Source organism: Neofelis nebulosa, chromosome 5 (assembly GCF_028018385.1).
Source record: "Neofelis nebulosa isolate mNeoNeb1 chromosome 5, mNeoNeb1.pri, whole genome shotgun sequence".
Taxonomy (NCBI): domain Eukaryota; kingdom Metazoa; phylum Chordata; class Mammalia; order Carnivora; family Felidae; genus Neofelis; species Neofelis nebulosa.
The window spans coordinates 92,134,958-92,149,530 of NC_080786.1; positions in this window are offsets into that span (position 1 = coordinate 92,134,958).

Genomic DNA, 14,573 nt, shown 5'->3' on the forward strand with positions numbered 1-14,573 from the left:
TTAAGAGAATTGAGCTGATATCTTTGTGATTCAGAGTAGGGGGACTTTAAAAAATGAGGTTGTTGAAATACAGTCTTTACATGAAAAGATGGATACATTAGACAATTAGATGAGATCAAATGCCCATGGATTTCTCATCAAGAACCAAGGAAGACTGACAGTGGAATAAAATCTTTAAAGTGCTAAAATACCTGTCAACTTAGAATTCTATATCTATATCCAAAGAAAGCATCCTTCAAGAATAAAGGTAAAATACAGACGTTCTCAGATCAAGGGAAACTATGAGACTCTATGGCCAGTAGTCCTGTTCTATAGAAATGTTAAAGGAAGTTCCTCAGACTGAAGAGAAATGGTACTAAGGGAAAATTGGAACTTCAAGAATGAAAGGAAGAGCCACAGAATTGGAAAATATCTGGTTAAATATAATAGACTAATTTCCTCTTCTTCAGTTATTTGGATTCTATACAAATACTGAAAGCAAAAAATTATCACATTTTCTAGTGCTGTATTTTTTTTTTTACTTTTACTTTTGAAATAATTACATGTGCACAGAAGTTGCCAAAAAAAAAAAAAAAAAAAAAAAGGACAAGGAGGTTCTGTGTACTCTTCATCCAGCCTCTCCCAATGGTGACATCTTGCATAACTGTAGTATATTATCAATACCAGGAAAATGACATTGGTACAGTCCACAAAGCTTACTCAGATTTCACCAACAGCATTACACAATTTAGACTGCATGGTGGACGGTCTAAGATGCTTCTACCCAACCTTCCCTTCTCCTTCACTAGAAGTCAGATTTGTGTTATGATCTGACAGCCCTTCTGGCCTTCCCCATTTTCTGGCACAGGCATTTCCCCTAATAAAATTCTTGGAGATTTAGTCCTACCTGACATGTGTTTCTTAGACAACACAGACTGCACCAAAATTCACCCTATTTTTTATGTTACCAGTTAATCCATCCTGGAAAATGGGATTCAGCCTAAGCTAGAAGCATTTGGGATTCATTTGACTATTGTAACTGTTCCTCCTTCAAGGAGTTCTGTGGGCCCCTAAGAGATGGGGGTCAGACTGAAAGGAAGGCTCACTGTGATCAACTTTGTCTTGCTGTATCACATCAATGCTGTAATCACTCATGTAGATAAAAAGGGTGGGTCTGGGAAGTTCCAGGGGCTCCTCTGTTCATCCAGGCACCAGAGGGCTGCATTGGTAAGTCTGTGGAATAGAGTAGAGTGGGGAATGAAGAGTGATGAGCTCATTCATTTCTTGGAATGCGATGTATTGAAGACAACAGGTCCTTCACATAGTACCTCTGAATTTGAGAGTGACTTCACCTTCCTAAGCCTGTTCCCCAGTTGAAAAATAATTATAATCTCCATCTCACATGGCTGTAGTGATGATTCACTAAAATCCTATCTGTAAACCACAAAGCTTGTTGCAATGTAATGCTCAAGGAATGGGAACTGCTGTTATTTAGAAAAGTAATTCAGACCATGTAACTGTACTGCTTAGAGCTCTTCCATGACTCCCTAGTGCAGGTGGGACAAATCCCACATCCTCAGTGACCTTGGCCTAGGAAGACTTACAGGAACAGGCAGTACTTCTTATAAACCTGGAAAAATAGCCCTTGTCTTGGGGCGCCTGGGTGGCTCAGTCGGTTGAACATGCGACTTCAGCTCAGGTCATGATTTCACACTCCATGAGTTCGAGCCCTGCATTGGGCTCTGTGCTGACAGCTCAGAGCCTGGAGCTCTCTTCAGATTCTGTGTCTCTCTGCCCCTCCCCTGCTCATGCTCTGTCTCCCTCTGTCTCAAAAATAAATAAAAACATTAAAAAAAAATAGCCCTTGTCTTGAGTCCTTTCATTGAGTTCTACACCTCTCAGACTTTAATAGGTATAGAAATCAGCCAGGGATATTGTTGAGATACAGATTCTGATTCGATAGATCTGGGGCTTAAGATTCTGCATCTCTAATAAGTTACCAGATGATGCTGATATTACGGGTCTGCAAATAAGACTTAGCAAGGTTCTAAAAGGGCCTCTCTTTTGTTCTTTAGTATGTGCTTCCCCACTGGGCATAGAGTCTACAATTTAAAACTGTCATGACCATCTAGAATATGTGCCCACTTCTACATCATACTCCGTGTACCAGGGACCACACACTTCTCTACCCATTGCCTGGAACCTGCACAGCCCCTTCCCTGATTCATCCTCCTCAGGGAAAAACATGCTGTCAATGTCCACCCCTCCCTGGCCCAAGAGGTGACTATGGGTCAAAGGGGTGTCAACAGAGCCTGGACCTAGGCATGCAGGCAGGGATGAGAATGAGGGTGGAGTGGTTGGGGCTAGCTCTCCCTACATTGCCATGTTCTTTGGAACTTCAGAGAACCCAAGAATTCAAAATCTGAATCTCAGCGTCTAGGAAGATATATATCTGTCAAAGTGGGCAAGTAGAACATATTTTACTTAACAGTTTGATAGCTTGATTTACAGTTTCTAAATACTTAGATATATGGTATGTGTGCCTCCATTTGTACTCTTGTCTTAGCCTTGAAAATGGCACCTACTGGGGCACCTGGGTGGCGCAGTCGGTTAAGCGTCCGACTTCAGCCAGGTCACGATCTCGCGATCCGTGAGTTCGAGCCCCGCGTCAGGCTCTGGGCTGATGGCTCGGAGCCTGGAGCCTGTTTCCGATTCTGTGTCTCCCTCTCTCTCTGCCCCTCACCCGTTCATGCTCTGTCTCTCTCTGTCCCCAAAATAAAATAAAATACATTAAAAAAAAAAAAAAAAAGAAAGAAAATGGCACCTACTGAGCTCTCCCCTCTTTTTAGCTCTGTGTTATGGCCACTGTGGATTTCCTTCAATTCTTTGAGTAAGTTATGAGTTGCCTGTTTCCTGGTGTTTGCATATGCTCATCTCCACTTTAATCTCCTACTTAACACTACTCATTACCTACCGCCTATCTTTTCTCAGTTTAAACAACATGAACATGTAGAAGCTGACTTCTCTTCCCAAACAACTTCACAGTGTTCTCTTAACTCTTTCTTGGCACTATGTACTTTTCCTTCCAAAAGCAATTTCAATTTTAGTTACTCATTTATTTTTCTGCTTCTACTTTATTGTCCCTTTATTGCACCTTTGGAAACAGTTGGCTATGAGGAGGTGATATGTATGTGGGAAGAGAATATAGATTAATTTTGCTTTTGCTTGGAAAAGGTGTGCAAAAGAGGAAAGGAGGGAAGGAGGGAGAGATGGAGTAAGAGAGAGAGGCCATTACTATGAAAGGTTGGATAATCTGGGGCAGCAGTTCTCAAAGTGTGCTCCAAAAGCTCTTGGGAGTCCTTGAGATCTTTTCAGGGGGTTCCTGAGGTCAAATTATATAATAATATATTCATGATAATATTGAGATGTTTACCTTTTTTTTTTTTAACGTTTAATTATTTTTGAGACAGAGAGAGACAGAGCATGAACGGGGGAGGGGCAGAGAGAGAGGGAGACACAGAATCAGAAACAGACTCCAGGCTCTGAGCCATCAGCCCAGAGCCTGACGCGGGGCTCGAACTCACGGACCACGAGATCATGACCTGAGCTGAGGTCGGACGCTTAACCAACTGAGCCACCCAGGTGCCCCGAGATGTTTACTTTTTAACTGTCATTTTATCATGAACGTATAGTGGAATACATTTAGGAGAACTTCATAACTCCAACTGATTGTTCATAAACCAGTATTTTACAAATATCCAGTGTGTGCTGTTACAAGCCCATGTGTAGGTAAAAGATCCACTCAAAGGGTGATGCAGACCAGTGGATTTTAATGTGATAGATTATGCAAAGCTCATTGCTATGATTTCAAGTATCACGTAACAACCACTTTTTAAAAAGTTACTACTTATTGATATTGCTTTGTAGCTTCAAAGAATATCCACAATTATCACAAAGACTATTAGAATACTTTCTTTTCTAACGCTATAACCACATAAAGCCAGATTTCAACATAATGTGCATAAGGCTAGTTTCAACAAAAACAATATATCATAAAAAGTAAATGCAAAAGCAGAAGAGAATTGGTGGTTGTCAGAGGGGAAGTGGGTGGGGGGTGGGCAAAATAGGTGAAGGGGATTAAGAAGTATAAACTTGCGGTTATAAAATAAATAAGTCATGGAGATTAAAAGTACAGCATGGGGAATATAGTCAATAATATTGTATTAACGCTGTATGATGACTAAACTTACTGTGGTGAGCATTGAGTAATGTATAGACTTGTGGAATTGCTGTGTTGTACACCTGAAACTAATATAACACTGCATGTCAACTATATTTCAAAAAAGAAAACAATGCAGAAGAGACTTCTATTAAGCCAGACAAAGTTTCTATTATGTAAAACGATGACATTCTTTTCACCTTTTGTGTGTGTGGAAAATATGGTTAACATGTAATGCATTTATCACTTTGTTCTGAAATGAATAAATGTTTTTTAATTTATCAATTTTAATTTCTAATGTGGCAAATGTCTGAGGATATAACCCACAGAAAGAAAAAAAGCTCTTTGGAGTCCTCAATCAGTAATTTTTAAGAATGTAAAAAGATTGAGACCAAAGCATTTGAAAAGCAATAATAGAGGATGGGCCAGGAACTGGCATTTAATTGAAGGAAAATTAAACCTAGCTAAGCATCTGTTCTTCAATATAATCCTCAGAGTAAATGAAGTAGTACAATTATGCAGTAACATACAATAAGAACATTAGAATATTATTCAATATAATAATAGTCATAATAATAACATTTGAAGATGTTTTCTATGTATCAAACATTTAAGTGCTTCATATGCATGATTCACTGAATTCTAAACAAACACATGGGGGATAAAGTACAATTGTTAACATCCTCTTTTAGATGAAGAGAAGCAGGGTCTTCAAGTTTTGGCAGCTAGCGTAGCATAACTGGGAATGAATCAGGTCTTACTGACTCCTGTATGCACCATCTAAACACCTGCCCACTCTCCCTGGAAGGGCATTGAGTCTTCAGCTTAACTAGCATGTGAAACAAGGAAGTGTATATTTCAACCTGACTCAGGTGTTTTCCTAGGTCAGGGCTATGGGGAGCACAAACAAGAATTGCCAGCAGGGCACTGCATATACTCAGCAAATATTTATTGACTGCCTCCCACAAGTGGTTGCTTACTTAGGTGTGGTGATTCTGCAGTTAACAAAACACAGGCCAGCATAGATTGGGAAAGGATGGGAGCCCTGCAAAAGCAGACACCATCTCTAACAGGAATTTTACATTCACTTTCGTAAGACAATCTGACCTTCTGATCTGCCTTCTGTCCTCAACTTTAGTCTTCTATTATCTCCTTCCAATGGGAATGGAGCTGAGTGATTTGCATCTTTCAATCTTTCTCTTTCAATCTTTGAATCTTTCTGGACCACTTAAACCTCACATTCTGGGCCCCTATCCTTCTTCCCTTCCCTCCCCTGCTTACCCTCATGAATCCCTTTGGAGAGCCCATTTTCAAGCCTGCTTTATCCTCTCTGGAAATCAAGTGTTTTTTGTTTTTTGTTTTGTTTTGTTTTGTTTTAGTGTGTCCTCATGGTGAAACACTAGGTATTTAAATGTAATTTTTGATACACCCAGACCCTTGCACCCAGATATACCCCTAATGTCCAACCTTTCGTTCATTCAATCATTTATTCGTTCAGTAATAGTATGCTTAGACACTAATATAACTGTTGCTGGAAATAGTCATTATTCTTTTTATACTCAAACTCTACTTTTGACCTACCCTTTAAGCCATCTCCTGTGTCCTTTTTAAAAATTTTATTTAATTTATTATTATTATTGTTATTTTAAAGTATAATTTATTGTCAAGTTGTCTAACATACAGTGTATACAGTGTGTTCTTGGTTTTGGGGGTAGATTCCCATGATTCATCACTTACATACAACACCCAGTGCTCATCCCAAGTGCCCTCCTCAATGCCCATCGCCCATTTTCTCCTCTCCCCCCCATCAACCCTCAGTTTGTTCTCTGTATTTAAGAGTCTCTTATGGTTTGCATCCCTCCCCCCTCTGTTTGTAACTATTTTTCCCCCTTCCTTTCCCCCATGGTCTTCTGTTAAGTTTCTCAAATTCCACATGAGTGAAAACATGATATCTCTCTCTGACTGACTTATTTCACTTAGCATAATACCCTCCAGTTACATCCACGTTGCTGCAAATGGCAGTGTTTCATTCTTTCTCACTGCCAAGTAGTATTCCATCATATATATAAACCACATCTTCTTTATCCATTCATCAGCTGATGGACATTTAGGCTCTTTCCATAATTTGGCTATTGTTGGAAGCGCTGATATAAACATTGGGGTGCATGTGCCCCTATGAATCAGCACTCCTGTATCCTTTGGATAAATTCCTAGTAGTGCTATTGCTGGGTCATAGGGTCCTGGGTCCTTTTGATACCACCATCTCTTTACTTTTATACTTGCCTTGTTTATAGCTCTGTCTCTTTAAGCCAGCAATCTGATCTGAGAATTTTAATGTGGATTAAATCCATTTACGTTTGATAGGATCATGATTAGAAATATATTTGGACTGATGTCTACTTCCTTATATTTTTTGTGTTTTTGTGTTTTTTTCATTTTTCCTGCTTTCTGTTGAAATGTTTGCACTTTATTCCCTCTCCGCCTTTTCACAGTTGTATGCAATTATATGCAAGGTTTAAAATTACCATTAATTTTTTTCATATAAATACTTGATTTAAAAAATTCAAAATTAATCAGTTTCTCTATACTTGTCCCAAACAATATAACGCTCTTTGGATTTTTAGCAGTGAATCCTGCACCTTCAGGTTCTCATGTTATTTTTGTCTACCGTTTTAGATCAAACTTACTTTTATGCCCCTAAAGGTAGCCATTATTATTTTTGTCATAAATATTTATTTAGATTAAACCGTGCTTATCATGTTCTTTGGTCACTCACCATTGCTTCTCTCTCAGCCTCCTTTTTTCTCTTGGACACAGGTTTATTCTTTCTAAAGTAGAATCATTAGTAACTCTTTTTGTGATGGTCTATTAATTGTAAACATTTCAAACGTGCTTTGCCTGAAAATATTGTCAATCCTGCATAATAGGTTAGGTGAATATAAAACTCATTTATCTGAGAAATCTGCTGATAGTTGAACTTTTATTCCTTTGTAGGTGATCTTTCTTTACTCTCTTGTTGCTTTAAAAAGATGTGTCCTTTGTTCATAGTCTATGTGTTTACCTCTAAGTGTCTAGGTAAGATTTATTCTTATTTATATTGTCTATGTTTTGCTATATGTTTTCAACCTAAGCACATTGAATTTCTTCAATTATGGACATTTCTGAGCCATTATCTCTTTGCATATTGTCATTCTTCCATTAACTCTATTATCTTCTTTTGGAATTTTCATTAGATTTATATTAGGCCTCATTCCGTTCTTCATATTTTTCAACTGCTGTTATTTCCTTAACTTTCTGAACTGCAGCTTGTTTAGCCATAAGGATAAAAGTCTGATATATGTATTTTATTACTCTGGCTGCTGCTATTTGTTGACCCTTAATTTGTATTTTCCGTGGTGCTTTACCCACCCACCCTGGCCACCATCTTCCTTAAATAGACTGAAGTCTTATACATCCATTTGTTCTCTTATTCACTCATGCATCACTTATCTCCCACCCTGTTTATTTATTTTACTGAGTTCTAATTGACCTATAACATTATATTAGTTTCAGGTATATAAAAGAATGATTCAATATTCTATATATTGCACAATAAGTCTAGTTAATATCTGTCACAATAGTTACAATTTTTTCTTGAGATAAGAACTTTTATGATTTATTGTCTTAGCAACATTTAAATACATAATGTAGTGTTATTGACCCTGGCCCTTCCCACCCCTCCTGTCAGCTAGCCCAGAATGCATAGGTCTTAAACTAAGCCATAGATTTAGAAACAAAAGATCAGATTCACACTCTGTATCCTACCAAATAAAGAAGATGGAAGCTTACCACATGACAAAAGAGATATGCCCTAAGTAAAGCACAAAAACAAAACAATGGACAATAGGAAGGAAAAAACTTAGGCATTAAAGAATCAACTCAGGAAATGGGACAATAATTGACAGGTGTTCCAAAAAGAGCACAGTTGAGAGAAATCTCACAATTTATCCCAATACCACTCTCAAGTTTTCTCTTGTTCTCTCTTGTTATATCTCACTTTCTTTTAAAATGTCTCTCAGTTATCCATGTCTACTAATTTGTTATTTCTGTCATTCTCTTGCCATTCTTGTCATTCTTGTCATTCCTCTTCTTTCTTCTTCCTCTTTCTGAATTTCTTTCAAAAACGCAACTTCTTTCTCTTATACTTTTACTTTCCCAATTTTTCTCTTTCTCAAGTTCTCAATAATTCTCACATTTTGACAATATCCTAGTTTCTGAACTCTCTATTTCTCAACATTTTTCTCAAAATGAACTCAATTTCTGTTCATCTCCAACAGTCTTTCTTCATCTATCTTTTTCATCTTTCTTACTAATTCTGCTATCCATTTTTCTTTCCTCTGTTATACTCATGCTCTCTTTATTGGTATTTCTATATTTCTTTTAGTACTTTTTCTTAATGTCTCAATATTCTTGATCCCTCAGTCTTTCTCAGGAACTTTTTTTTCAAAATATTTTCCTCAAACTCTTATTTACTCTCTTTTTTCCTTTTTCACAAAAGACAGAAAAAGTTTCAAAATCATGAAGATTCTGTAATGTGAACAGAAGGCAGACCGGCTAAGGCCCTGGGTCCCCCAAAATTCACTATTGTGAGTTTCCTGTTTTATGTTGTTCTGCCTTACATATACCAAAGGGACACTAGAAAAGTCAGCAAACCCAAAATTCAATGGGCACAGACAAAAAAATTGCCCCCCAAAATCTGCTCTTCTGTTGAAGGACCAGGAAAAGGGGCAGCCAAGCAAGGCAGACTTTTAGACAATATGCGCTGCACAGAGAAACTCCAGTCCCACATTTACCCTGGCCAGCAAAGGCTGAGTGAATAGCCTAGACGTCCACCTTTGCCACACTGTAAAAGTGTATTCACTGTCCAGGTTCTTTTCACCTGGGAGGTCTCATAGAAGGCTGAGTTGGGATCCAGGATTTCCATCTCTGTAGGGTGGGAATGAGCACCTCTCGTCTCATACAGTGTCAGTTGAGACCAAGTGGGGAGCCTGGAGTTCCAACCCTATCTACTGTTAATGCAGTGTTCCTCCCTCTCTTTGCTGGGGTGGCAATAGATCAGGCTTAGTAGAGAGTGAAGACTTTCATGACTTCTCAGCAGTAGCAATCCCTCTTCTAACCCCACTCAAAAGGTGTCCCCCAGTGGAGGCCACATGGGGAACAGTAATGAGGTGTCCCTCCCCTTCTTATCCAGGGTAGAATTAACAGAGGCCTACCGAGGAGCCTAATCTTCCACTTCCACTTTGCTGTAATGAGTCCCTTTCCTCCCTTCTCCATGCCCCTTTTCCTAGTGTCAAGGGAGGCTGAGTGGAAAACTTGGACTTCCATCCCCACCTGATAGTACTAAGGTGGTATCCCCTTCACCCACCAGATTGGTGTCAGAGGAAGCATGCTAAAACACATGATTTAAATAAGATCCTAAGTCTTATAACACAATGCACAAAATGTCCAAGTTTCAAGTGAAAATCATGTCTTACCAAGAACCATGGAGAGCTCATACTAAGTGAGACAATCAACAAATGCTAACACTGAGATGACATGGTGTCCAATTATCTGACAAGAATTTTAAAGCAACCATCAGAAAAATTCTTCAACAAGTAATTACAAATACTCTTGAGACAAATGAAAACATATATAAAATTTCAGGAAAGAAATAAGAAGACTAAAAAAAAGAAATAAAGATATATAAAAGAACAAAACAAAAAAATTAGAACCAAAATATATAACCAAAAGGGGGAAAAAACCCCTCAATGGATAGGCTCAATAGCAAAATGGAAAGGACAGAGGCAAGACTCAGTAAATTTGAACAATAAAAACTATGCAATCTCAACAACAGAGAGAAAATAGCGTGGAAAAAATGAACAGAAACTTAGGGACTTGTGGGACAAAAAGAGATCTAATATTTGTGTCATCAGAGTCCCAGAGGCAGAAGAGTGGCAGAGGGCTGAAACATATTTAAATAATAATAATAATAATGACTAAAAATTTCTAGCATTTGTCAAAAACCATAAGCCTGCAGGTTGAAAAATCTGACCAAAACTTAAATGGATTAAATCCAAAGCAGTTCCTGCAAAGACATATTATAGTCTTCTGAAAACCAAAGACAGATTTGGTCTTGAAAGCAGTCAGAGAGAAATGACACATTACTGATGGGAAAAACAATTCAAATGACAGTGTATTTCTCATCAGCATCCATGAAGGGTGGAAGGAAATAACAAAATATTTTTCAAGTGCTAGAAGAATGGTTAAGCCACAATTCTATATCCAATGAAAATATATTTAAGGAATGAAGGGGAATTAAAGACATTCACACATGAGGTAAATCTAAGAGCATGTGTCACCAGCAGGTCTACCCTCAAAAGAATGGCTAAAGAAAGCTCTGTAAACAAAAAGGAAATGAAAAAAAGAAGGACTCTGGGAACATTTAGAAGAAAGAAAGAACACAGAAATAAAAATATGGGTAAACACAATATATTTCCCTTATCTTCTTGAGTTTGTTTGATGGTTGAAGCAAAAATTATAATAGTCTTCAGTATAGTTCTCAATGAATATGGAGAAAATAATTAATACAATTATATTATAAATGGGGAAGGGTAAAGGGACATAAAGGGGTTAAAGCTTCTACAATTCACTCAAAATGTCAATACCAGTTGACTTTGATAAGATATATCTATATTACATAATAATATATTAAGAAATTATATAATGTGTATAATTAATGATTATACATATAATTTATATGTAATATACAAATATACAATATTACAATGCAATATGATAAAGTAACTTCAAGTGTAATTATACAAGTATAATAAAATAAAATAAAAGGATGAAAAAGATAAGATGCAAACATTAATCAAAAGAAAGCTGGAGCGCCTATCTTAATATTAGACAAAATACAGAGCAAAACAAATTACCAAGGACAGAGAAGTACATTACATAATGATATGGTTAGTCTACTAAGAAGAACGAACCATCCTAAATGTGTATGCACCAAACAACAAATATGTGAAACAAAAACTGATAGAACTGAAAGGAAAAATAGACAAAACCACAATTATAGTTGGAGACTTAAATGTCTCTCCCTCAATAATTGATAGAACTAGATGAGATGAATAGCTCCCTCAAAAAATTGCAGTGAAGATTTAGGGAAGGAATGCCTGAAGCCTTCAGTAGTCACCAGCAGGGTACATAGACTCAATCGTAATAGACATAATCTCTGACTCTATGGAGATTATATCTAGTGGGGAAGACAATTAATTATACAGTTATTTTGGAGTAATAAGAAAATTCAGGTCCTATTGGAGTCAGAAAAGGCTTCTTTTTGAGGAAGAATCATTAAGCCAACCTCTGAAGAGTAACTAGAAACTCTCTGAGTGAAGAAATGGATAAAAGTGCTTTAGGGAGAGGGAATAGCATTCAACTATCCAAGGTTGAGAAAACTTGCTCATCAAAAATAATAATGAATCTGAATATTACAACTTGTCTTTGTTTCAAAAGGCTAGCCTTCTCATTGATTCTAGGATTTTCTATGTTAAATATACCTCAGAGGAAGATTAATAATATCTATCAATTACTGGATGCTAATTACATGCCAAGTGTGATGCTAAGCACTTTATATGTAATATAATTCTTACCACAAGCTGTGATATAGGCATTTTTATCAGTTCAATTTTAAAAAAGGAAAACGGATTAAAAAAAGTTAATTTTACCTAAGGTAAAAATGCTAGAAAATGGTGGCTCTGGGGTTCAAACCTAAGTCTGCCATCTACAGTGCCTCTAGTTTGGTGAACTGGAGTTCAGGGAAGCTTACCTGCCTGGTCTGCTGTGTTGGGCTGAGCCATATTCTTTTCATATTGACTAAGGGACATTTTACCTTCTGTTATGGACTGAAGGTACCCCCTCCAAACTCATTTGTTGAAATCCTAGCCTTCACGAGGGTGGAGCCCTCATGAATGGAATTAATACCCAAATAAAAAGGGCCCCAGAGAGATCTCTCTCTTTCTTTCTGCTATTTGAGGATACAACAAGCAGCATTCTGCAACCCAGAAGAGGGCTCTCACCAGAACCCAAACATGCTGGCACCCTGATCTTGAACTTCCGGTATCCAGAACTGTGAGAAAAATTTATGTTATCCCTGTTTTGTTATAGCAGCCTGAACTGGCTAAAACACATACACCTCAATGATATGTCACTTGCCTTAGAGAATGGTCCAATCCAAGTCATATGCTCCAGAGATTTTCCAGTATGTTCTGAGTCTGGCAGATAATGAGATACTCATGACACCATTGAACCAAAAGAAACACTCTTACTTTACCCTTGCAGGTGAGGTGATATAGGAGAGGAATATCTGTGTCCTTGTCCTTTAGAGTTGCCATTGACGTAACCCAGGATGTGCACACCATCAAAATGGGCGGCGAAGATGTGATCTTTGTAAGTTGGTCCCACTTTAGAGAAGAAAGATGGAATCTTGAAATATATTTATTTACCAATTCATGCTCAAAAGATTGTCTAATCTATCTAAAAATTACACTTGAGGACAATTGTGAATCGCTTTAAGGGCCATTTTATTAACATGAGAATTATAGGTAACTGTAAGGTCCCCTTTATCATAAAGGAAGTCTTTCCATGGAGGATTCCGAGTTTATTAAAGATAAAGTTTTTCCTTGCATTATGCATAAGGGTACACTATCTTCATAGTGATCAAATGTAAACAGGAAGAGAAGGGTAGAAAGGCAAATAAAGTGAAAATGAGGGGAGAAAATTAGGGAAAGAGGCAATGGGGAAATGCAAAAAGAAGACAGGAACACAAATTCAACCCAAATAGGCCTGCATCCTCTACCCTACACCAAAGCAGCTGGATATAAGCAAGTCTCCACTCATTTTTCCTGTTTGTTGCTGTTGATTTGGGGAAGATTTCATCTAAATAAGAAAAAGGGTGGGGTTGAGAGTATAAAAGAAAAAAATAAAGTCACATCTAGAGAAATCCTCAGAATCAAAAAGCTGATTTTTAAAAAAAAAAAATTTTTAATGTTTATTTATTTTTGAGACAGAGAGAGACAGAGCATGAATGGGGGAGGGTCAGAGAGAGAGGGAGACACAGAATCCGAAGCAGGCTCCAGGCTCTGAGCTGTCAGCACAGAGCCCGACGCGGGGCTCGAACTCACGGACCGCGAGATCATGACCTGAGCCGAAGTCGGCCGCTTTACCGACTGAGCCACCCAGGCGCCCCTCAAAAAGCTGATTTTTAAGAAGAATGCTGGTGCAATTTTGATTGGGATTGCATTGAATGTGTAGAATTGCTTTGGGTAGTATTGACATTTTAACAATATTTATTCTTCCAATCCATGAGCATGGAATGTTTTTCCATTTCTTTGTGTCTTCTTCAATTTCCTTCATAAGTTTTCTATAGTTTTCAGCATACAGATCTTTTATATCTTTGGTTAGGTTTATTCCTGGGTATTTTGTGGTTGTTGGTGCAATTGTAAATGGGGTCAATTTCTTGATTTCTCTTTCTATAGCTTCATTATTGGTGTATAAAAATACAACCGATATTTGTACATTGATTTGTACCCTGTGAATTTCCTAAATTCATGTATCAGTTCTAGCAGCCTTTTGGTGGAGTCTTTCTTTCGGGTTTTCCAAATAAATCCAGTGAAGAAATGGGCAAAAGACAGAAATAGACACTTTTCCAAAGAAGACATCTAGATGGCCAACAGACACATGAAAAGATGCTCAATGTCATTCATCATCAGGGAAATCCAAATCAAAACCACACTGAGATATCATCTCATACTAGCCAGAGTGACTAAAATTAACAACTCAGGAAATGACAGATGTTGGAGAGGATGTGGAGAAAGGGAACCCTCTTGCACTGTTGGTGGGAATGCAAACTGGTACAGCCACTCTGGAAAGTGTGGAGTTTCCTTAAAAAATTAAAACTAGAACTACCCTATGACCCAGCAATAGCACTACTAGGAATTTATCCAAAGGATGCAGGAGTGCTGATTCATAGGGGCACATGTACCCCAATGTTTATAGCAGCACTTCCAACAATAGCCAAATTATGAAAAGAGCCTAAATGTCCATCGGCTGTGGTTTATATATACAATGGAGTACTACTTGGCAATGAGAAAGAATGAAACCCTGCCATTTGCAGCAACATGGATGTAATTGGAGGGTATTATGCTAAGTGAAATAAGTCAGTCAGAGAAAGACAGATGTTTTCACTCATATTTGGATCTTGAGAAACTTAACAGAAGGGAAGGGGAAAAATAGTTACAAACAGAGGGAGGGAGGCAAACCATAAGAGTCTCTTAAATACAGAGAACAAACTGAG